The 24,216-nt window shown below is 36.6% G+C and overlaps 1 non-coding gene and 1 pseudogene across 1 annotated transcript; both read right to left on the bottom strand.

The window, feature by feature from the left end:
• The window catches only part of LOC140038432 (serine carboxypeptidase-like 26), a 72,771-nt pseudogene that overhangs the window by 34,315 nt on the left and 14,240 nt on the right, over positions 1-24,216 (bottom strand).
• LOC113738297 (small nucleolar RNA R71) lies at positions 2,246-2,352 on the bottom strand. Its single transcript, XR_003460083.1, has one exon. It is a non-coding gene; the product is annotated as a small nucleolar RNA R71 (small nucleolar RNA).

The raw sequence follows: 24,216 nt of genomic DNA, 5'->3' as shown, positions 1-24,216 counted from the left end.
TGATAATTAATTAAATATTGTTTAAGTGTTCAAAATTTGATAAATGAGTGGATTAATGTGAAATTATGAAGGATATTGATATATGGAATTCATGCACGAGATGAAGGAATTGTAAGAATTGTCCTGAGGATAAAGTACAAGAGAAACTAGGAGCAAAAATGAAGAATAAGGAAAAGAAGTAAAAAATTGAAAAATGACCAGCACGGATCCGAGCTCGGATCCGTGTGAGTAAAGGACGATCCGAGCCTTCGTCTGTACTTCTAGAGCAGTATATCCGAGGACAAACGATCCGAGCTCGGATCCATCAAAGAAAGTCCTCGGATCGATCTTCATCCCTCGGATCCGAGGTTCGGATCTGCCTCTCTCTTCAGCAAGTGGCATAGACGTTTTTTCTCAATTTTCACACAACTTTTCAGCTATCTTGAGAGAGAAAATTCGGTGGCACATGCTTCTGCAACAAAAGAGAAGACCAAATGAGTTATTGACTAGTCAAAACAACATATCTTTTGACTTCCTTTACAAAATCTAAGTGGTTGAAATCATGAAGGAGAAAAAAAAAAGTCTTTCTACCACCTTTTATGCAGAGACACAATTGAGAAGCTGGACATCACCTTACGTAGCTAGTTTTTCTTCTTGTAACTAGTTTCTCTCTAGCTAGAAGTTCTTGGAGAAGCATTTGGAGTTTTCACTTGTAATCATTTTGTACAAGAACATAGCAGAAATTGGAGGGCTTCACCATCAATTGGCTAAACTTTCTTTTACCTTTCTTGTATTTGTACTTTATGATGTTTTGCATAAATAAACTTGTGAGTTTGATTGTTAAATCATTCATGAGTAGCTAAATTCTTAATCTAGGGAGTAGATAAAACTTATGGCTAAATGAGATAAATTGAATGTGATTTACACTTGTTATATCTTGTATTAACTTGTCTATTTGTGTATGTAGTAATTACTTGTTATTGCTTGATCACCAATAGCATGTTTATAGTTGTTATTGTTCAATGAGAATTGGTAGTAACAATGGAAACACATGAGTAGAGCTTAAGTTGTATGTACATGAAAATAGAGATACATTTAAGTGAATTATTTAGCATTTCATGAAAGAAAACAGAGTAGTAGTAGTATTTCACCATGAAAATAGGGAAAATTGGACTATTCTAAGCCATTTTATCGTGAGAATGAAGTTTGGTAATATTAGAAATGAATCCCTGGTTAAACAAGAATAATAACAAGAGGTAAATTCATTTATTTGTGTTGTTTATGCCATGGTTGGAATCTACATCCCTAGATTTATCATAGAGTGAAAATGCTCCATTTGCAATTAGCATTTGCTAAACTAGATTTGTAGATCAGATTTATAGAAAATAGCAATACGATTTCTCTGTTCAAATTCATTCATAAGTCTAAATAATAGAGAAAATAAAGACCTAATAATTGGTTAATTTGCTCCTTGTGGGATCGACCCGATACATACCCTACATTACAATTTTGGCCTGTATACTTGCAGTTAAACGGGTATAAGATCGGATTTAAACTTGTATTGATATAAAAATTCTGTCAAGTTTTTTGCGCCGTTGCTGGGGAGCGGCAATATTAGGGTCTAATCATCTCTATTAATTTAGATATTTTTATTATTTTTATTCAAGTTGTTTATAGTTGATTTTAATAATTAAAACTGTAAAATTTCTCTTATTTTTATTTATAGTGTATGCACCGATCAAATCAAGAAATTGCACTTTTCGATCTTGAAATTGAGAGGACACTACGGAGACAAAGGAGGAATACACCACATCAAAAGGAACAAGAGGTTTGGCAGTCGATAGAGGAAATTTTGATAGAATTACCATTTGAGGAAGAAATGGCGAAAAATGAACCAAATAGGCGAATTCTACAAGATTTTGCTTTACCGGAATCACAAGATTCTCAAACTAGCATTGTAAGGCCAACGGTAAATGCTAATAATTTTGAGATTAAACTATCACTGATTCAAATGGTACAACAATCTCAATATGGAGGCAATGCTACCGAAGATCCAAATTCTCACTTGTCAACATTTCTTGAAATCTGTGATACAATTAAGTTTAATTGTGTGAGTGATGATGCAATTAAACTTCGATTGTTTCCATTTTCACAAAGGGACAAGGCCAAGGTTTGGCTACAATCTAATCCTCCTAACACTTTTACAACTTGGGTTGAATTAGCTAAGACTTTTCTTAATAAATTCTTTCCACCTGGAAAAACTGCTAAACTCAGAATGGATATAACTAGTTTCTCTCAACAGGAAGGAGAGACATTGTATGAAACTTGGGAGCGCTATCGGGAATTGCAACAAAGATGTCCTCATCATGGTTTACCAGATTGGCTAGTAGTCCAAATATTTTACAATGGTTTCACCTATCCAACAAAGACGCATGTAGATGTGGCAGCTGGAGGAGCTTTAATGGGAAAGACAGTTGAGGAAGCTCAACAATTGATTGAAGAAATGGCTGCTAACAACTACCAATGGACAAACGAACGAGGTAATACAAGGAGAACCGCATGTATGTTTGAAGTAGATACCTTGAATATATTAAGTGCAAATATGGATAATGTGGTTAAGATGCTTAATAGGCAAGTTGGTTCTAATTCTAATCAAGGAATAGTTGTTGCATGTTGTACTACTTGCGGCGGAAATCATGATGATTCTATGTGTTCTAATAGCGAACAAGTTCAATATCTCAACAATTACAACCGTCCACCCCAAAATAATCCATACTCCAATACTTACAATTTAGGATGGCGTAATCACCCGAATTTTGGATAGAAAGATCAAGAGAATCAACAAAGACCAGTTAATCCATCGGGTTTTCAACCGAAGCAACCACTTCCGGAGTCTAAACCAGCTTGGGAATTAGCAATTGAGAAGCTGACAAATGTATCAAATGATAAAATTGAAAAGCTAGCTAGTGCCATTACTCAACGGTTTGAAAGAATTGAGGGAAGAATGGACCAACTCACCAATATGTATAGAAATGTAGAGGTCCAATTAGGCCAAATCGCTAATGCGGTTAACAATCGAAACTAAGGGGATTTACCTAATAAGACTGAAGTGAACCCAAGGGAGCATGTGAAAGCCATAACCCTCAGAAGTGGTAAGGAAGTAGGTGAACTACCTGTAGTTGAAAGTGAAAGAAAATATGAACGACGAGAAAACAAGCAGTTGAGCAATTTGGGAGATGATAACAAGACAATTGAAGGGAAACAAAAGGTGGAAGAGTGTGAGCCGTAAATAGAAGAAACAACACCAATTCCTCCACCGGTGCCATTTTCTCAAAGATTGAAACCTTCGAGAAATGACAAAGAATTTGAGAAGTTTGTCAACATTTTCAAACAATTACATATTAACATCCCTTTTGTTGATGCTATTTTACAGATTCCTTGATACGCAAAGTTTCTCAAGGAGATAATGACTAAAAAAAGGAAGTTAGTAGATAGCGAGACAATTGCATTAACGGAAGAACATAGTGCTATTGTACAAAACAAATTGTTACCAAAGTTGAAAGATCCAGGGAGTTTCAAAGTTCCTTGCACTATTGATAATGTAGAATTCTCTAAAACACTTTGTGACCTTGGTGCAAGTGTTTCATTGATTCCTTTAACTGTGACTAGGCAATTGGGGTTGAAAGAGTTAAAGTGTACTAACATTTTCTTGCAATTGACTGACAGGTCTATTAGATATCCAATGGGCATATTGGAGAATGTGCTCATTAAAGTGCAGAAATTCATTATTCCTGTTGATTTTGTTGTTTTAGACATGAAGGAAGATGTAAATGTACCTATTATACTTGGTAGACCATTTCAGGCCACTGCAGGTACAATAATAGATGTCAAATGAGGTAAGTTCAAGTTCCAAATCGGTGAAGAAGAAATGGAATTTGATTTGAATAAAGTGGAGAAATATCCCTCTTTTACCGACCATGTTTATTCTGTTGATCTATGTGATGAATTGGCATTAGAGATGAGTCAAATTAATTTTGATGATGATTCTCTTAAACTTTGTCTTAATGGTATAGGCTTACAAGAGGAACAAGTTAAAGAAATGACTGAATTTTTGCAGGCATAGGTTCCCTACAAAAGGAGAAATGCATATGAGAAGTTAGGGCTGAACAAAGGATTACCGCCACCATCGTGTGAGCAAGCTCCACGGCTTGAACTTATGCCACTGCCTAAACACCTCAAATATGCATTTCTTGGAGAAAAAGAGACATTGCCGGTGATTGTAAATTCTGCACTAGATGAGGAACAACTAGGCAAACTCTTACGTGTTTTGAGAAAGCATTTAAAGGCAATAGGATGGACGATTTCTGATATCAAAGGGATTAGTCCAACTATTTGTATGCACAGGATTTTGTTGGAAGAAAACTCTAAACCGGTGGTTGAAACTCAAAGAAGGTTAAATCCAAATATGAAAGAAGTGGTAAGAGTAGAAATCCTTAAATGGTTGGATGCAGGTATAATTTTTTCAATTTCTGATAATATTTGGATTTCTCCTATTTATGTTGTGCCAAAGAAAGGGGGGATAATCATAGTACGTGGTAACAATGATGAAATGATTCCATCTAGAGTTGTGGTTGAGTGGCGAATTTGTATTGATTATAGAAAACTGAATGCAGCTACTAGAAAGGATCATTTCCCTTTTCCTTTTCTTGATCAAATGGTAGAAAGATTGGTTGAATATGAATTTTATTATTTCTTGGATGATTTTTCAGGATACAATCAAATAGTCATTGCACCGGAAGATCAAGAGAAAATAACATTCACTTGTCCTTACGGCACTTTTGCATTTCGAAAAATACCTTTTGGACTGTGCAATGCACTGGCCACCTTCCAACGATGCATGATGGCAATTTTCTCTGATTTTAATGAGAAAATTATGAAAATCTTCATGGATGATTTTTCTGTATTTGGATCTACTTATGATAATTGTCTTAACAATTTAGATCTAATTTTGCAGAGATGTGAAGAAACAAATCTTGTACTCAATTGGAAAAAATGTCACTTCATGGTTTGTGAGGGTATTGTGCTAGGCTACAAAATTTCTTCAGAAGGTATTGAGGTAGATCAAGCCAAGATAGAGGTTATTGAGAGAATGCATCCACCTATCAATGTGAAAGGCATTCGCAGCTTTTTTGGACACGTGGAATTTTATCGGCGGTTTATTAAGGATTTCTCCAAGATTACTAAACCTTTATGTGAATTACTTGCAAAAGATGTTCCTCTTTACTTTAATGATGAGTGTTTACTTGCTTTTAATAGGTTGAAAAAGGAACTTGTCTCCGTACCTATAATAGCATCACCGGATTGGAGCTTACCATTCGAATTAATATGTGATACAAGTGATTTTGCAGTTGGAGCTGTCCTTGGGCCAAAACATGATAAGTGACTTCATGTTATTTATTATGCAAGTAAAATGTTAAATGAAACCCAAGTCAACTATGCAACAACAGAGAAAGAGTTGCTAGCAGTGATATTTGCATTGAATAAGTTTAGATCGTACTTAATAGGATCTAAAGTTACCATTTATACCGACCATGCAACACTCAAATATTTGTTAAATAAGAAAGATGCAAAATCTCGACTAATTCGATGGATTTTATTATTGCAGGAATTTGATTTGGAGATCAAAGATAAAAAAGGATCCGAAAACTTAGTTGCTGGTCATCTTTCTAGACTGGAAAACATGCCTCAAAAAGACCATTCCTCCATTAAAGAAGAATTTTCAGATGAATTTTTAATGGCAATTTATAAGTCACCATGGTATGCTGATCTAGTTAACTTTGTAGTTAGTAGAGTGGTACCAAGTGATTTGAATTCTCACCAAAGGAAAAAGTTCTTAAATGATGCTAAACATTATTTTTGGGAGGAACCGTTCTTTTACAAACATTGTGCAGATGAAATAATTAGAAGATGTGTTCCGGAAGAAGAGGTACGTAGTATTCTAATGCATTGTCATACTCTTGAAACGGGAGGTCATTTTAGTACAACTAAGACCGTAGCAAAGATATGGCAATTTGGATTTTATTGGCCTGCTATGAACCGAGACACTAGAAATTGGGTTAAAAGTTGTGATCAATACCAAAGAACCGGTAATATCTCAAAAAAGAATGAAATGCCATTGACTACATATTTGGAAGTTGAGTTATTTGACGTTTGGGACATTGATTTTATGGGACCACTTCCTAACTCATATAATAATAAGTACATCCTTTTAGCAGTTGATTATGTCTCTAAATGGGTGGAGGCCATTCCTTCACAAACTAATGATGCTAAAGTTGTGCTTAAATTCCTTAAACGTAACATATTTTGTAGGTTTGGAGTCCCAAAGGCAATAATAAGCAATGAAGGTAAGCATTTTTGTAATAAAATTATTGACACCTTGGTTAAATATGGATGCAGGCAAAAAAAATCACTTCCCTATCATTCTCAAGCTAATGGTCAAGCAGAGTTGGCTAACCGGGAAATAAAAATTATTTTGAAGAAAACTGTCAACCGATCGAGAAAGGATTGGTCAAACAAGCTTGAAAATACTTTGTGGGCGTATAGAACGGCATTTAAAACGCCGTTGGGAATGTCTCCATATAAGTTTGTTTATGAAAAAGCGTGTCATTTACCTGTGAAAATAGAACATAAAGTTTATTGGGTCATTAAAGCTATTGATTTTGATTTTAAATCTGCAGGCGAAAAGAGAATGCTCGAGTTAAGCGCATTGGAGGAATCACGGTTAATCTCGTATGAAAATGCCAAGATTTACAAGGAAAAAGTGAAATTTTGGCATGATAAACACATTCTTCCTAAGCATTTTGAAGAAGGGCAAAAGGTGTTATTATTTAACGCAAGGCTTAAATTATTCCCTGGAAAGCTTAAGTCTCGATGGTTCGGACCATTTGAAGTGGTTCGCATGTTTTTTTATGGAGTAATGGAAATAAAAGGAGAAAATGGTGCCCCATTTAAAGTAAATGGTCAAACATTGAAGCCCTATTTAGCCGCAGAAAAGGTTCTTAAAGGAGTGATTTACTCCTTAGGAAACACAATGGAGAGTTAAAGAAGCTATAGAAGAGTCGAGCTTAACGACTCTAAACAAAGCGCTTGTTGGGAGGCAACCCAATAATAATATTGTAATTGTGTATTTTAAGTGTTTATTAAATTTTGGTATGATTTAATTGACTAATTAGATGTATTTCACTTGTTTATAGGAGGTACCAGAGGTCTTCACATCAATATTGGAGGTGCATTTGAAGAACAAATGTAAAAAGGACCAAATTGTGCTTTAAGTGTTTAGAATTACCATTCATATATACATTGTGCATTTTAAATATATTCAAGTGAGTTTTGATGATAACATGATTATAAATACTTATGGACTCATTTGATGTGCATTTAATGCCCAAAGGTGCTATTTTGGTGTAAAAGTGTAAAAATGAGCAAAAAACCTCAACCCTCGATTTGCAATATACATGTATATTTGCAATATACATGTGTTTTATGTGTTTCGAGAGGTTGGATATTGTGTTTTTGGTATATTACACTTGCGTGGGGGGTTGGATTTGATAAAAAGTTTGTCCTATGTGTAATTCTGAATTGGACGAAAAAGGGAGAAAAAATTTAAAAAATTGCAGTTTCTGCAATTAGTGCAGAATTGTGCTGATCCGAGCTCGGATCCGAAAAATCCAAACGGATCTGACCTCGGATCCTTTGAAGATCAAAAATAAAAAAAATGGGATCCGAGCTCGGATCCAACAAATTCCAGTAAGATCCGAGGGCTCGTCTGTGCTTCTGGCGGTGCAGATCTGAGCCCCTGTCGGATCCGAGGGCGTTTAAGAACCGATCCGACCTCGGATCGGTTCGCGATATGAGTAAAACCGCGGCCTCGGCTCCTCATTTTCTAGCTTTCTTCTTCTTCTCTCTCACCGAAACCCTACTCCTCTTTCACCAATCTTCCATTTTGTCCAATAATCATCCAATTTTTCACCAGAAAAACATCTCCCAACCTCTTTTGAGCATAAACCCTCAGTTTTCTGAAATCAAAAACATCAATTTGGGGGGTTTCGATTCTCAAAACTAGAATTCGGTCTTCACTGAATTGTTGCTATTTGTGATCGAATTTAGGGTTATTTCTTCATCATTTTTGCATCCTTATCATCCTCCATCATCACTCCACACATTTGAGGTAACAATTTGCGAATTTCTTTGACATTTTATATTTCTTATTTTTGTATTTTTCTAGTTTTTGGGCATATTTTGATAAATGTTTATTTGTTGAAAATTCTTGTTGTAAATGTGATACATTGTACTAGAATGTGTTGCTACAACTATTTTTATGTGTAGTTTCGAGAAAATTGTGGAATTCGTATTACTTGGTAGATTTTCGTTCTCAAATTTTAGCCTAATGCCCATGAACTCTTCAATGAATAAGGAACCAATGTTATTGATCATTTAATAGCCCCTTTTACTTTGAAATTATATTCTATTGTTGCAATGTGCATAAATTCTCAAGAGATTGGACTTTTTAATGACATTCTAATTGAAATATGATGTTCAAATGTTGAAAATGGAATACTCATGCCATCTCGAGAATGTGGATTGGAGTTGTTATTATAAATGTGCATTTGTGTTAGGAATGTTTTAAGTAGCACCTTTGGTTGTTTTTGGGTACATTTTGGCAGGGAGTTTAGCCCTTTTATAAGGGGAAACTCTGCCGAAATTTTCTTAAATTTCTATTTAACATGTGAGAGCAAGTTTATATTGTTTCTCATGAATATTCATCTTGTTTGTGTATAGGTACTATGGCTCGCACAAGGAGGGCTCGTATTCGTACTCCTACACCATCGTCAAGTGAGGAACACACACCTTCTTTGCATGAGGAGTCGCTAGAGGAGGAATCTCCCTCTCCTGAGCCGCCACCTCGCTCCAGGCGAAAGACAGCATCTACTAGCAGCGAGGAGCTGCCTCCAGACTATGATACCACGCGATTCACCTCGCTAGAAAATCAACAGTGGTATGAGGCAGGCTTGGCCAAGGAGATTATTATTGAGAAGCACTTGGCACCAGAGGTGGATGACCACTATAAGGTGTCCACCGCCTTTGGTCGACTCGGATGGGCCAATATTCTAAAGTTGCCTAGGCATTATTATCCCAACTTGGTCCGGGAGTTTTATGCCAATGTCGAGAACAAGCAGAGTCATAGTGGAAATCTCATTGTCTCTTAGGTTCGAGGCAAGAGAGTGGCCATCCACCGGGAGAAAATCGCCCAATTTATCAAACTCAAGGACGACGGAGAAGACGTGAAATTGACCAAGGAATTCAAGGCATGTGATCCATGGCAAGTGGGCGAAGCCGTATCACGTCTTAAGGGTCAATACCGGGAACGAGGAAGTTCGAAGAAACTCCTCGTTTATGCCGATTCATTTGAGCCTAGGTACCACCTTATCATCTATCTCTTTGCTTTTAATGTGGTACCTAAGAGGAGTGGAAAAAGGGAAGTTCGAAATAGCGACCTTTACTTTTTGGATAAGATGATGAATAGAATAGGTCAGCAGTTGACAGGAATTCCTCTCGGCAGCATCATTGTCAACTATATGTGCACTACAGCCCGCATGCGAGCCAGTGAGACTTGTTTTGGGTTTCTCGTCTCCTCACTCTTCTGTTTGAAAAGTTCAAGGTACCATTGGGTGAGGAGAGAGCCATTACTACCAAGGCAGTTGATGAGGTCAATGTTTCAGTATTACGGTCCTTGAGTATCCCTACAGATTTTGGAACTTCTTTGGTTCGCGATGTGGGAGCAGCTTCGACCTCAACTCAGCCCCCACCTCACACTGAGCCACAACAAGAAGCTCAAAAAATGGAGGCACAGCAAGCTTTTCCTCCTCCCGTTCCACGACCACCACCTCCGCTGCGATCCAAGTGGCAAGAGCTCCTCAATGCCATCTGCTGTATGGAGACACGGGTCCTGGAGGGCATTGACCAGATGGAGCGAATGATGACAAAGCGACTCGACAGGCATGATCGCCGTCTTCATGCGATCGAGGATCATTTCCACATTTGCCGATCACCCACTCCGACGCCTCACCATGAGGAGGGGCATATTGGAACATCACATGGTCCCCATGGAGCTGAGGAGGCAGTAGACCCTCGTTCCGATCAGCCATGAAGATCCTTAGTTGATTGGATCTTTTGTTTCTTTATTTTTCTTTTATTGTGTACCCTTTTATCTTAAACATTGTAGCTTTCTTTTGGAATATCTTGTGCTACTTATGGTTTTTCGTACCTTTTTGTTTCATTTTGGACAGAATTTCGATGTTCAGGAGGATTAATGGCTTCGAGTGGCATCACCACTTCTTATAGGGGAGTACTAGTTTCTTTTACTTTCCTCCACAATGAGGGCATTGTGAATTTTTAGTGTGGGGGAGGGATTACTTTATCTTATGGATGATTGTGTCTTGAAATGCATGATTTTAGTTGTCTATGGCTTAAAAATGTTGGATTTATTTTTGAAAATATTGTCATGAGATTAATTTTCTCGAAATTGAGGTTGTTGGCAGGGAGTTTTGTCCATTTTTATGGGAAAACTCTGTCAAAATTTTTCTAAAATATTTTCCAATATTTCAAATTAATGGCCAAAATGTTCAATTTTAAGTACCTAATTCTTCCATTGGATAAAATGTTATATGTATTTTGGGAAAGTTTAGTCTTTATTTGACTTGGAATTAGTCATTATGCAATTAGGATTTTTACATTTTAGAAAGTATATTCGGTTAAATAAGAAAAATTATGCTAAGAATTTTGCATGTTTAATGATATTTCTCATTTTTACTTAATTTTATAAGTAAGTAATTGATATAGTCAAAACAAGGTCAGATTCTTCCTTTAATTATGCGTAGAGGGAAAAGAAATGTTAAAAAAAAGAGAAAAAAAAAGAAAAATATATAGATATATATTGATATTATTTTTCTACTCCAATGATTCACATACTGAGTAACCGGGGGTTGGCATTTACAAATGTCGACATTCGCGTAAAAAGGTATTGGAATTAAGAGTACGCTTAGCAATTTGAATAAGTGAAATGTTAAGTAATCGGGAATTTTCACCTAAAAGTGTTGATTTTCGCGTAAAAAGGCGTTTTCACTATTTAAGTAAAATGAAGTGTGAATAAATCCCTCTCAACTGTTAAGTTTTGATGGTCATGGGATGAGGAAGGTCATAGAATTGACTATGTGATTTACTTATTTGTGGAATTAGGATAGAATGAGAGATTGAGTTGAATTTGTTGAAATTAAGGCTTAATTATTTTTATTTAATTGAATATTATGAGTATTTATGTAATCTGAGAAATGGCACAATGATTGGTTTCTAGGCTTTGAGGAATTAAATTTGACAAAGGTATATATATTGTTTTATCTCTTGAATCATTGTGATAAGTTATGTGTGAAATTGCTTGAGGACAAGCAATGATTCAAGTGTGGGGGAATTTGATAAGTGAATATTTAACGTATATTTTGTACAAGTTTGGCATGAACTTTTGGTATGTTTTGAGAAGATTAAAGCCATATTTGAACTCTTTTGGTGATAATTGATTAATTATTGTTTAAGTGTTCAAAATTTGATAAATGAGTGGATTAATGTGAAATTATGAAGGATATTGATATATGGAATTCATGCACGAGATGAAGGAATTGTAAGAATTATCCTGAGGATAAAGTATAAGAGAAACTAGGAGCAAAAATGAAGAATAAGGAAAAGAAGTGAAAAATTGGAAAATGACCAGCACGCTCGGATCCGTGTGAGTAAAGGGCGATCCGAGCCCTCGTCTGTACTTCTGGAGCAGTATATCCGAGGACAAACGATTCGAGCTCGGCTCCATCAGAGAAAGTCCTCGGATCGATCTTCACCCCTCGAATCCGAGGCTCGGATCTGCCTCTCTCTTCAGCAAGTGGCGTAGCCATTTTTTCTCACTTTTCACACAACTTTCCAGCTATCTTGGGAGAGAAAATTCGGTGGCACATGCTTCTGCAACAAAAGAGAAGACCAAATGAGTTATTGACCAGTCAAAACGACATATCTTTTGACTTCCTTTACAAAATCTAAGTGGTTGAAATCATGAAGGAGAAAAAAAAATGCCTTTCTACCACCTTTTTTGCAGAGACACAATTGAGAAGTTGGACATCACCTTACGTAGCTAGTTTTCCTTCTTGTAACTAGTTTCTCTCTAGATAGGAGTTCTTGGAGAAGCATTTGGAGTTTTCACTTGTAATCATCTTGTACAAGAACATAGCAGAAATTGGAGGGCTTCACCATCAATTGGCTAAGCTTTCTTTTATCTTTCTTGTACTTGTATTTTATGATGTTTTGCATAAATAAACTTGTGAGTTTGATTGTTAAATCATTCATGAGTAGCTAAACTTCTTAATCTAGGGAGTAGATAAAACTTATGGCTAAATGAGATAAATTGAATGTGATTTACACTTGTTATATCTTGTATTAACTTGTCTATTTATGCATGTAGTAATTACTTGTTATTGCTTGATCACCAATAGCATATTTATAGTTGTTATTGTTCAATGAGAATTGGTAGTAACAATGGAAACACATGAGTAGAGCTTAAGTTGTATGTTCATGAAAATAGAGATACATTTAAGTGGATTACTTAGCATTTCATGAAAGAAACAGAGTAGTAGTAGTATTTCACCATGAAAATAGGGAAAACTGGACTACTCTAAGCCATTTTATCATGAGAATGAAGTTTGGTAATATTAGAAATGAATCCCTGGTTAAACAAGAATAATAACAAGAGGTAAATCCATTTATTTGTGTTGTTTATGCCATAGGTGGAATCTACATCCCTAGATTTATCCTAGAGTGAAAATTCTCCATTTGCAATTAGCATTTGCTAAACTAGATTTGTAGATCAGATTTGTAGAAAACAGCAATATGATTTCTCTGCTCAAATTCATTCATAAGTCTAAATAATAGAGAAAACAAGGACCTAGTAATTGGTTAATTTGCTCCTTGTGGGATCGACCCGATACATACCCTACATTACAATTTTGGCCTGTATACTTGCAGTTAAACGGGTGTAAGATCGGATTTAAACTTGTATTGATATAAAAATCCCGTCAGTGAGTCCTGACGAGAGTTGGGCAACCGGTCCACTGACCCCTCTGGTTCGCCTTTAGAGAAAGTGGGGCTGTCACAGGTTTAAAGACTAGATCTTGTGGTGAATTCTAGAAGTTTCCCAAGTTGTTGATTTTGAATTTGATACTTGTCTTCTTGAGATGACAACTTAGGGTTTGGACGTTTATATGTAACTTTGGTGGTTTTACTTGTTAAGATTTATGGTTATATATATCTATTAACATGATGGGGATGAAGTCTTGTGGATTTGTTAGAAATTTTTAGTTACAAATTGAGTGATTAGTTGGATAAACGATGGAAAAAAATTTGGGAAAAATTTCTGCTTGCTGGCAAAAAAAGGGACTAGAAATTTCAGTTTGGATTTAAAATTTTTCATGATGATTTTAAGCTAAATCTTTCTCAAAACACTCTATAAGACTTTAAACTACAAGTGTGTGCTAGATTTGAACCAAAATCATAGACTTTAAGTGGTTTAAACTCCATTTTCTCACTATTTTCTTGGCTGAAATTCTAGAGAGAGAGAGAGAGAGGTTTTGTGCAGCTTTTCTCACTACAAGAAATTTGGTTATTAGTTACAATATTTCCTAGTGACAAAAATCAGTCGTCACAAAATGGGGCCTATTAGCCACAATAAAAAAAGTTGTCACAATTGACTGAAAGGAGCAAAGGCATCAGTGATGACCTTTAATTGTCGTCACAGTTGGACTCCCGCCACATCGCGCCAAACTACATCAGCGACGACTATCTAGATGTTATCAATAATAATTCCCCTTTCTTTGACAACTTGATTGTTGTTGTCACTGATAATAATGGAACTAGTTAGTGACAAGTTTCTCTTGTCACGATCTGATTTAAAATATGTATACACTATAGCAATTGTTATTCTGTATTTGCTCTCTGATGAATTTTTTAACTGTTAGGAACTCAAATTTTGTCATGTAAATTAATATTAGTGCAATAATTTGAAGTGAAATTAACCATTTGAAACAAATCATCTCTCCTTATTATAAAATAACTAAAAAAAATTCTGGAGTATTGGGCAAAAATAATGGAAAGAAAGATAAATAAGAGATCTCTTGAAGTTGTGGGGTGAAATTGTTATAATAATGGCTTGATTATACTTTAACCCTAATATGGATGATAGATTTGAGCGAATAAGTCTAAGAGGTGAAAAACCTCAATTTTCCTTGTTTTAAGTGCTGGATTTCTAGCTTAGAAACAAAACTGTTTTGGACAGTCTTAAACGCTAATCGGTGGATGAAAATGAGATATTTTTGCACTACCTTTTACTTGAATCATTGACCTAACATGTACATGAATTTTCTGCTTGAATTGAACAAGAAACCATGCTTTTTGGGTAGAGTTTGTGAGTGAGAATATCTGAAAACATGAGATTTCTTAGTTGGAACTTGGAAGTAGTTTCGTTTAAGTGTGTGGTTTGGAGTAGTGGACTTTATTGTACTTTATTTACTTGATAACTTTACTTTAAGTGATGAGTGTTCTAAGTGCTTGTGAAGTGTTTACGTGTCATGTTTCCTTACTTGAATGACATGTTTGCTTGGTTGAGATACTTGTCCTTGAATTGATATTGCCTGGGCGAGGATGTACCTTCTCATACTCGACCCTTCATGGCTAGATTCCTGATATTTGTATTAAATGAGTTGTTTTACTTGTGTTTGATTTGATAGTCGTTTGGGTTGTTATTCCAATGACTTCATTGCATGCTTGGGAGCCCCAAACTCCATTGACTCATTGGTCGAGTCGAGCCGACAAGGGCTTGGTCAATGAGATCATTGAACCATGGGTTTTGTCACTTGGACTTGAACTTGAACTTAAATTGGAACCTGTACTTGCGTTCTTGAATTTGATCTGGAACCGATATACTCGAGTATTACCCTTCTTGAATTTGACGTGCGAGCCCGGTAGGGGATTGAACAGTGGTTGGAGAATAACGTGATGGGGGAAATTATTTGATAGTATTATGGAATAAAGTTGACGGAGTGTCAACGGACATCTTGAATCTTGATCAAACTACTTGAACAAGTTCATGAGAGCCCCGTATCCTTTTAAATGAATGTGTTATTATTTAATTGAAGTGTAATTGCTCTATCTTGTGGTGGTTTACATTCTTTGTGGCTTGTGTATTATATTATTAATTGCATGACCTTTTTGGAACTTTATTGGGTGAAATCTCACCGTTTTAGTTTGCTTTCCTTACAGGGGGTGAGAATTTGGGCAATTGATTGCGACGGGTCAAGTTTTGTCTAAATCTTTTACTTTTGTATATTAGTATCAATCTTTAGTTTTGTTTAAGTTTGAAAACATGACTTTTGAAATTTTGAACTAGTGATGTATGTTAACATTGAAGTGATCACTGTCTCATGTATTTATTGAAGAATGGTTCTTGTTATTGTTATTTGGAGATGCGATTCTTGCCTTTGAGGTGGTTACGCTTGTAACCACGGTTTGTGAGTAAGTTAGTGATTGAGTCCCAACAAGAGTTGGGCAGACGATCCGCTAAACCCTTTGGTTTGCCTTAAGGAGCCTGGGGTCATAACAAAAGTAACTGAGTTGTTTGGATAGGAGTTTATTTGGTTGATTTACTTGAGATAATTACGGTAACACTTTTTGTGATGTGATGTATGTGAGATAAAAAGGTGATTGGAATTTGTGAAACAAATTATTTTCTTTCAAATCATCTCAATCCAAACACACCACTATGTCTTCAAACCAAAAGCCATCTGCATCGCGTTCAGGACAAAAGGCTGATCTTTTTTTCATCTCTTCGCGATCATTAATACCATAGTACTGCAATTTTAAAAAAATGATATATGAATTAGAATATGGATTGGATTACATCTTGCTAAAAGTAAACAAACTGCCAAGTTTTTTGAAATTTTGTCCCAAATATTTATGTCTCACTTAATTCTAGTTGTATTAGGACCAGCCAAGTAGGAAAATTTTCGAATCAATTAGGTAAGGTATTGCCTCGGCTGGTGTCTGCATGGCAAGCCGGGTTTGTTCCAGGAAGAGAGATAGTTGATAATATTTTGATTGCTCCAGAGTTGTGTCAAGATTTGGATCGGAGGCTTGTGCATCCGAATCTCATATTAAAATTGGATATGAAGAAGGCGTACGATCAGGTGGAGTGGTCTTTTTTTCTATTCATGTTAAGGAATTTTGGCTTTTAGGAAATGGTGGTTGACTTGTTTTTTAGGGTTGTTTCCAATAACGGGTTTACAATGTTGCTTAACGATGAGCCATTGGGGATTTTCAAGTCATCTAGGGGAGTTAGGCCAGGCGATCCGTTGTCTCCTTTGTTGTTTGTCCTTGTGACGACCCCACTTCCCCCTAAGGCGAACCAGAGGGTTGGCGGGCCGTCTGCCCAACTCTCGCCAGGACTCACGCACGCTCACTAACCCGAATCCTTCCGAAGAATAACCTAAACTATTACAATATCGCTTCCCTCAAAAAAAAAGTCAATCACTAAACCACATGAACTTCAGAGATAGCAATGATAAATTTGCCAGTCAAGGCTCTCAAACGTCCCACGTACTGCGTACCAAAGTATAAAGTCGTACCAATCCGGATAGATAAATACACAACTCTCTATTTCAAACTTACAAGCCAAGTAATTGAATTAGGGTTTACACATTTTTCAGCTTCAAGTGGCAACCCAAAAGAAAAGTGCATTATCTCAAATAACACATTACAACCCACAGAATAAGTTATAGTATTCAAATACAATCCAAAAGGAAAACATAAGTAAGCATCCAGCTTTCAGTTTCCAGAACCTGTTAAGGAAAACAATAAACGTGGGGTGAGCTAAAGCTCAGTGGTGCCCCAAGACATGCACTCACATAAATCAAACAACAGATAACAATTTAAACAGATTTAATCAATTAAGAAAGCGTATAACAGCACAAGGTAGGATACAGGGGCTCTCGGGAGCCATTCTCCTCGCTTGATCAGATACCCTCGTAGTTGACCCTCCGTCAACTTTCACTACTTATAGTCCATGTAGATCCACTTATTTTAATCCTAACCCGTCACCGTTCCTACCTCTGCTTCGGGCCCGAACTTCACCTACCGACGCAGTATACTCGAGATATACCCGTATAAAATTAGTCGAGGGATTCACCCAACGACGTTATGGTAGTTGGATTCACGAGTCGAGGGATTCACCCAACGACGCAACTACATTTAGATTCACGGATTCATACGTTATGGTAGTTGGATTCACGAGTCGAGGGATTCACCCAACGACGCAACTACATTTAGATTCACGGGTTTATTAGAAAATGTTTCACACACGTCACCACTCGAACGGCTAGTGCGATAAAGTACACACTGCTCACTTCGATGGATCAGAAACCATTTATTTCATTTTTGACAATTATCACATAGCGAGTTGATAAAGCGCTTAACCACATAAGCATAAAACAAGCAGGGACACTCACCAAGAGTGGAGTTCAGATATCAAGTTGGAAATCGAATTCCGCGTCCTCGCAATATCCTAAAATATCAAATGTTGAAACTATGAGTTTTTATTCAGTTTTTAAGCTTATACACAACGAGGTTTATCTAATATATTACTAGTTTACTTTTCCACAGTAAATTCAAAAATCTACTTAGGTTGAAACTTGACAAAAGTAGTAGAAATGTTTCTTATAGTTTTTCTTGAGGTATTTTTCCTTAGAAAAGGGTAACTAGTATTATTTTCTTGAAACAATTCGACCATCCACTTAGGATTGAAATTTAGTAAAAGTAGGAAATGTTTTATATGGTTTTCCTTAAAAATATTTTTCTCTATACGAGTGCGGCTAGTACTATTTTATTTAGAATAAGTTTTCTTGCCGAGGAAGTTTTCAGCTATTTTTAGTTAAAGCCACTAAAATCTTGTATTTTGGAAATTTTCCTCTAGACAATTAGCCAGGGACAATTTTAAGAAAAGAAAAGGAAATCGATCAAGACTTAGGGTTTTAAAACTAGTGAAATCATTTTCTAAAGGTAATAAGGCTAGTTTACGCTTAAAGGAGAGATATCGAGTTGGCAGGGTTTAGAAAATCCCTACACGAAATTTCTAACTTTAACATACAGTGCTAAGTTTTATCGAACCATACTAGAGTGAAGATATATTTAAATAGCTTGCTTAAAACTTCCTCAAGTGCACAAGACCAAAACGGATTCCTTACAATTTCGATTTACAAGCACATAATATTTAAGATTTGTCAATATAACCAACTCACATTTCAAATAGAAATCTCACTAGGGCTTCGTCAATCATTAGCCCTAGGTTTCAACAGATTCAATTCTGATCAAGAATAGAACAAATAACCAAGGCTTCGTCAATCATTAGCACTTGGTTTTGGCAAGCTCATATCACATCTTAACTAAAACAAAAATGAAGGTAAGGCCTTCAAGAAATTCCAGCAATCAAAGTTCATCACTCTTTAATATTTATAAAACCATTCAAATGGCCAAGGCTTCACCAATCATTAGCCTTTGACGACCATCAATTCGTTTTTATAGCAATAAAGCTAACATTTCAAGTGTTTAAATTTACTAACAGGTATCTAAACCAAGGACCAAATTTGCAACAACCTCATACCCAAGTATTTGAACCAAAGCCAAGAAATTTCATCCATAGTATCAAATTGTCACCCCAAAATTCAAATGCATGACCATCTCAAGGTATTATAAAGCGATATCAACAATAATATAATCTTTCACAGCCCCAAACTCTATAAAGGAATCAATAAGTAATTCCTTATCAAACTCGGCTAAGGCTGGAAAATTTTCCAGGTTTACACTTCATCAATTCGATTCAAACTTCCAAAATATCCACTGTTTCATAGTTAAACAACTTATATATCTTAAAATACACCTTTTCCTGCGTTTCAAAACCATTATATGCCAAGGGAAAATATTCAACATCAACTGGTGAAATCTGGAAACAATTTAATATTTTCCGCTCAAACATTTGGTTAGCTAAATTTTCCAGCAGCCATTAAGCTTGGATAAAAATTTTCCTTGGCTTATTCAGTGATTTAAATACTCAAATTCAGCATACAAATACTTAACTAACTCATTAACATTTCCAGTTCAAAAAATTAAGTTGGATTAACAACACAAGTCATCAAATTTCCAAGAAAGAAACTCCAGCTAGCCTCGAAATAACATGCATGAAACAGATTTCTGTTTTCGTTTTATTTTCTTGGTTAGCCGAGTTAATCATCCTCATGCCAGCCTCAATCATCATGTTGTTCGCTTAGATAAACATAGATATCAACTCAAATTATCACATTTAATTACATTAGGCTGCATTTCAAAATTTCCAGCTCACGGTAATTCCATTTCATCAAACCGATTTTCTCAAACCTCTGATTCCAACATCTGATCGAATCACTCTACATGCAAGGCCATAATCCTCTCGTCTTAAGTTAGGTAACACAGCCGAAAGCTCAGATTATCAATTGGAATAGATTACAACTGCGATTCAGATTTCTGGTTCACAACAAAAAACTCCATTCCACTAAAACAGAATTTTCCAGGTTCTGATTCCATCATCCAATCGCATAAAATTATCATGCATGGCCCAAATCATAATAATCATCCAAGATTCAGTTAGTTAATCACCATTGTATGCTCAGATTACTCTAGGAAAACAACATTAAAGCTGCATTTCCAAACCAGATTCTCGGCTAAGACATTTCTTCTTAAAACAGAATTTCCTTGTGCTTTACCGTTATCATCCGAAAGCACAATCAACATGCATGGTCTTAATCATCAAGTATTCACACGGCTAATTTCATTAAAGTGCTCTGATTGTCACAGGAAAAACAAAATGAAGCCGCATTTCAAATCAGCTTCTCAGTAGAAGCATTTACTTCCAAAGCAGATTTTTCTAGGACTTTGATTTCATTAACCGGCTGTCTAAACCATGCATGCATGTCCCTAAAGGGTTCAATCTACCTCTGATAACTCCTAAAATGATCCAGAAATTACCTCACAGCAAGCTAAGTTCTCGTACAGAAAGTTTGAAAAATTTTCCTTCCTCTCGGCTCTCACGCACGCAGCAGATTTTGGTTGCAGCTGGTGGATGTTGGTCTGAAGTTGACGAAGATGATGATGATCAGCAGCTCCTACGACTCCCACTAGCTCTCCCCTTTCTTTCCTCTAGCTCACGAACAGAAATGGAAGATGTTGCAGCTCGGCCTCTCACTCTCTCTTGGTCGATACTCACGAGGTAAGTCTCTCCCTCACTCTTTTGTTGTTGGTCCAAAGCGGAATGAGGTTGTGAAGGGTGGTGGTGTTGCGGTATTTAGGAGAAGAGGTTGAGTGTGCAGGAGGGTGGAGTGTGAAGGTGGTGAAAGAAATGTATTGGCCGAGTGAGAGGTGAGGTAATTATGTTGTCCGAAATTTGCTGGGTTTGCATGGTGGTTTTGGTGAGCTTGGGAGGGTAGTTTAGTCTTTTCACATTCCTTCTAATGAACACTTAAGTCCTTGATTCTAGTTTGATCCCAAAAATTTATTCCGAATGTAATTGAACCTCCTAATGATGCGCTAATCTCACGAGGTTTCAATTATCGTAATTTTTTACGTCCTACACGTATCTAGTATACATGTATTGTAAGATTTATCGATGGCATCTTAATACTAAGGTTTTTGTATACCCTTAATCTTATTCGGAAAGAATGTTAGCTACTGCAAATTAAGGAATTTATTTTTAAAGAGTAAACTTAATATAACTCAAGAATTATTACTTTTGTATAATAAAACCGAATAATTCAATATTGGCATAGTTATATTATTTATTTCATAAAAATTATCTTTACACTTTTATTTCAAAACAATTAGTTACAATACTAGAATTCAAAGAAATTTATGATTAGATCAATGAAATAGTTTACCATCGAAATATGAAGTTAATGTAACAAAACTAAGAAGCTTAGTAGTTTAGCACAATTCTTTTATTTTGCACATAACGTTTATTTCTACGCACTTATTTAAAACCAATTAGACTTAGTGCTAAAATTTATTAAAGAATTAAAATGCAAATGAAATATGCACTGATATTTATGTGTCTATTTTCAGTGTTCTCACAGTCCAGGCTGCTGAATTTTTAGGGAGAGGCTTGCATCGTTTATTCTTATAGGATAACCGGCGTTTCTATGTTTCTGCAGGGTCACGGGTCCCTTATTTGGCATTGGTAGATGATATTTTGGTTTTTACAAGAGCCTCACCCGATTGTTTAGCAACGATCAAGGGGTTCTTGGACCGTTATAAGGCATATTCAGGATAGAAAGTCAATGTTCAAAAGAGTTCCTTTTTTATTTCTTTGCATGTAACGGATGAACACAGGCAGCCACGGATTTAAGGGGGGGCTGGTGGGGGCTTAAGCCCCCCCCAAGCCGCCGGAAAACCCCCTACATCTAGTCTACCTTCCAAGCAATGCTGCTCTGCCAATTGCACTGATGGCACGGGAGTACGAGGTTTTCACGGTTGTTCCTGTCAAGGAAACATCAAATGGTTCTCGATTCGCTCCTATAAGCCTCATCAGGATGTTCAATTCAGGTGGAGCGGTCAAAGAAGTGGGTTATGGAAAGAACATATGCGTCAAAGCACGGGGATGTGGTACTTTTGGAGCCTATTCATCAGTCAGACCCAAAAGAATCACAGTTGACACAGAGGAAGTCCAGTTTCATTTTGAAGAAGCCTCTGGATTGGTAACCCTCGATCTCCCAGTCCCAGTCCCAGTCCCAGAGAGAGCGCTGTACCTCTGGACCATCAACATTAAACTCTAAACAATTAGTTACAGCATTGAAGGCCGCCGGGCCCCATTAATTTAGAATGGAGCCCCAGGCCAGCTTTGCTCTCTGTAAACCTCCTTCAAAAATCAGCGGATGGTTTTGGATTGGATAGGCTCTATATGTTGCGCAAACCCGTCAGAAGAATCTTTTGCTGCACACTCCTAGATTTTTAACCATTTCGCCTTATGAACGAGACAAAAAAGATATCCTTCTCTGTTACGATCTTCTAACGCAAAAACTTATGTCACGGGGCACGACCCGGATCTTAGCAGAAGCAGCAGGAATCAATTTGGGCATGATGGGACTTAGCTTCGTAGCAACTTTTGACTTTGCTTCTTGTAGCTTTTCCATTGGGTTTGTGCAATATACATATTATTATTGATCCACCAGCTTCACTTGCAGGCCCAAATATTTTCTAGTTGAATTCTTGGACTTGATGGTAACGTGCTAAAAATAAAATCTGAAGGAACAAATGAACAAGCAATTGTTTGTGGCGACGGTTGAATGAGTAGTACTTTTCTTGATCCATTGTAATACAACACGCAAGTTGAATGACTGTCTGGTTGTATACATCGAGAAGGATATTTTTGCAACAATTGAAAATGAGCAAATATTGCAGCGTTTTCAACGGATGAAGACTCGCAGAATGCAATTGCCCCCTCTTCGTTATTCGAGTGCAACAACTACCAATACTTCAAGTGTTAATCAATAACAAATTTTTGGGTATGTATAATTATATGTTTTTATTATTTTTATAATTATTGATTCTAAATTTTACTTATTAAATATATTTATTTCGTCACAAAAAAATTTTTTTAATACACTTCAGCCCCCCCAAAAATAAATTTCTGGCTCCGTCCCTGAACACAGGCATCCTGTTTCATCTATGTTGGGGTTTCGGCTGTAAGAGTTTCCGTTTACATATTTGGGTGCTCCAATTTATAGAGGTCGACCGAGAAGTGTATTATTTGATGTGGTGGTGGCAAAGATGCATGGCAAGTTATTACATTGGAGTACAAGGATGTTGTCTATGGGAGGGAAGTTGATATTGTTACATCATGTGTTGGCATCCATTCCGATGTATTTGTTACAAGTATTGAACCCACCAAAGGCTGTTCTACTCAAGTTGGGTAGGTTGTGCAATTCTTTCTTATAGGATCACAGGGTAGAAATTCGTAGAATTCATTGGTCTACTTGGGACAGCTTATGCTTTCCATTGGAGGAAGAGGGCCTTGGGTTTCACTCTTTTGGTGATATGGCCAAATCATTTGTGTGAAGGTTGTGGTGGCGACTACGCTGCAATAATTCCTTCTAGGCATCTTTTATGCATGAAAAGTATATTAAAGGCCAGCATCTGACGTTCGTGTCCCAAGATCGTCCTTTGACTACTTGGTGATGGTTACAGGAGGTACAGAGGAAGCTAATATAAGATGGGTGCCATGTGAGGGTATAGTGGACTTTTGGTGGGATAGATAGTTGTTTGATGAGCTGTTGGCATCAGTTTTGGGACAGGATCAGCCACCACACTTCCTGGTTGTGGAATTTTATGATGGGGATTCTTGGAATGAGGAAAGACTCTTACGCTGGGTCCTTTTACATGTAGTTCGGGTAATAAAAAATGTTTACTTTGAAAGCTCCATGAAGGATGAATTGGTGTGGCTTCCATCTAGTTCAGGTTATTTTACATCTTCTTCTGCATGGGATTGCCTATGACGAAGGAGGAACATTTCACTGGTGGACTCGTTACTATGGTCTTCTGTGATTCCAGTAAAGCCATCATTTTCGCTTGGAGGTTGATTCCGAATTATTTGCCTTTGGATACTATTCTTCAAAAACATGGTGTTTACCTTCCATCCAGATGCCATTGTTGTTACAATGCAGAAGAGACAATTGTGTTTTTCTTCTTATTGGGACTAGTAGCGGCAGAGGCTTGGTCTCATTTTGCTAGAAGATTCGGGGTGGTCATGGATGGTTGTGGGAGCTTGTCTTCAATTTTTTTTATTGTGGTATTACTCTAATCCTCTGGCATCTAAAGAGCATGTATGGGTATTCTTTCTAGTGGTCATTTGCTGGTTTTTGTGGTTAGAAAGGAATAATGCTCATTTTAGGGATAGTTCCTGTCAAGCATCGAATATTATATGCCAGGTGAATCAGTTTATGGAGTTATTTGGAGTTTCGAGAGTGTTTAAGGTAAAACATTTTAAAGGGGATAGGGATTGTGAGATAGTTTCGTTTT

This window comes from Coffea arabica, chromosome 3e (assembly GCF_036785885.1).
Source record: "Coffea arabica cultivar ET-39 chromosome 3e, Coffea Arabica ET-39 HiFi, whole genome shotgun sequence".
NCBI lineage: Eukaryota > Viridiplantae > Streptophyta > Magnoliopsida > Gentianales > Rubiaceae > Coffea > Coffea arabica.
The sequence above is the reverse complement of the archived record's forward strand: the minus strand, read 5'-3'. Positions and strand labels throughout refer to the sequence as shown.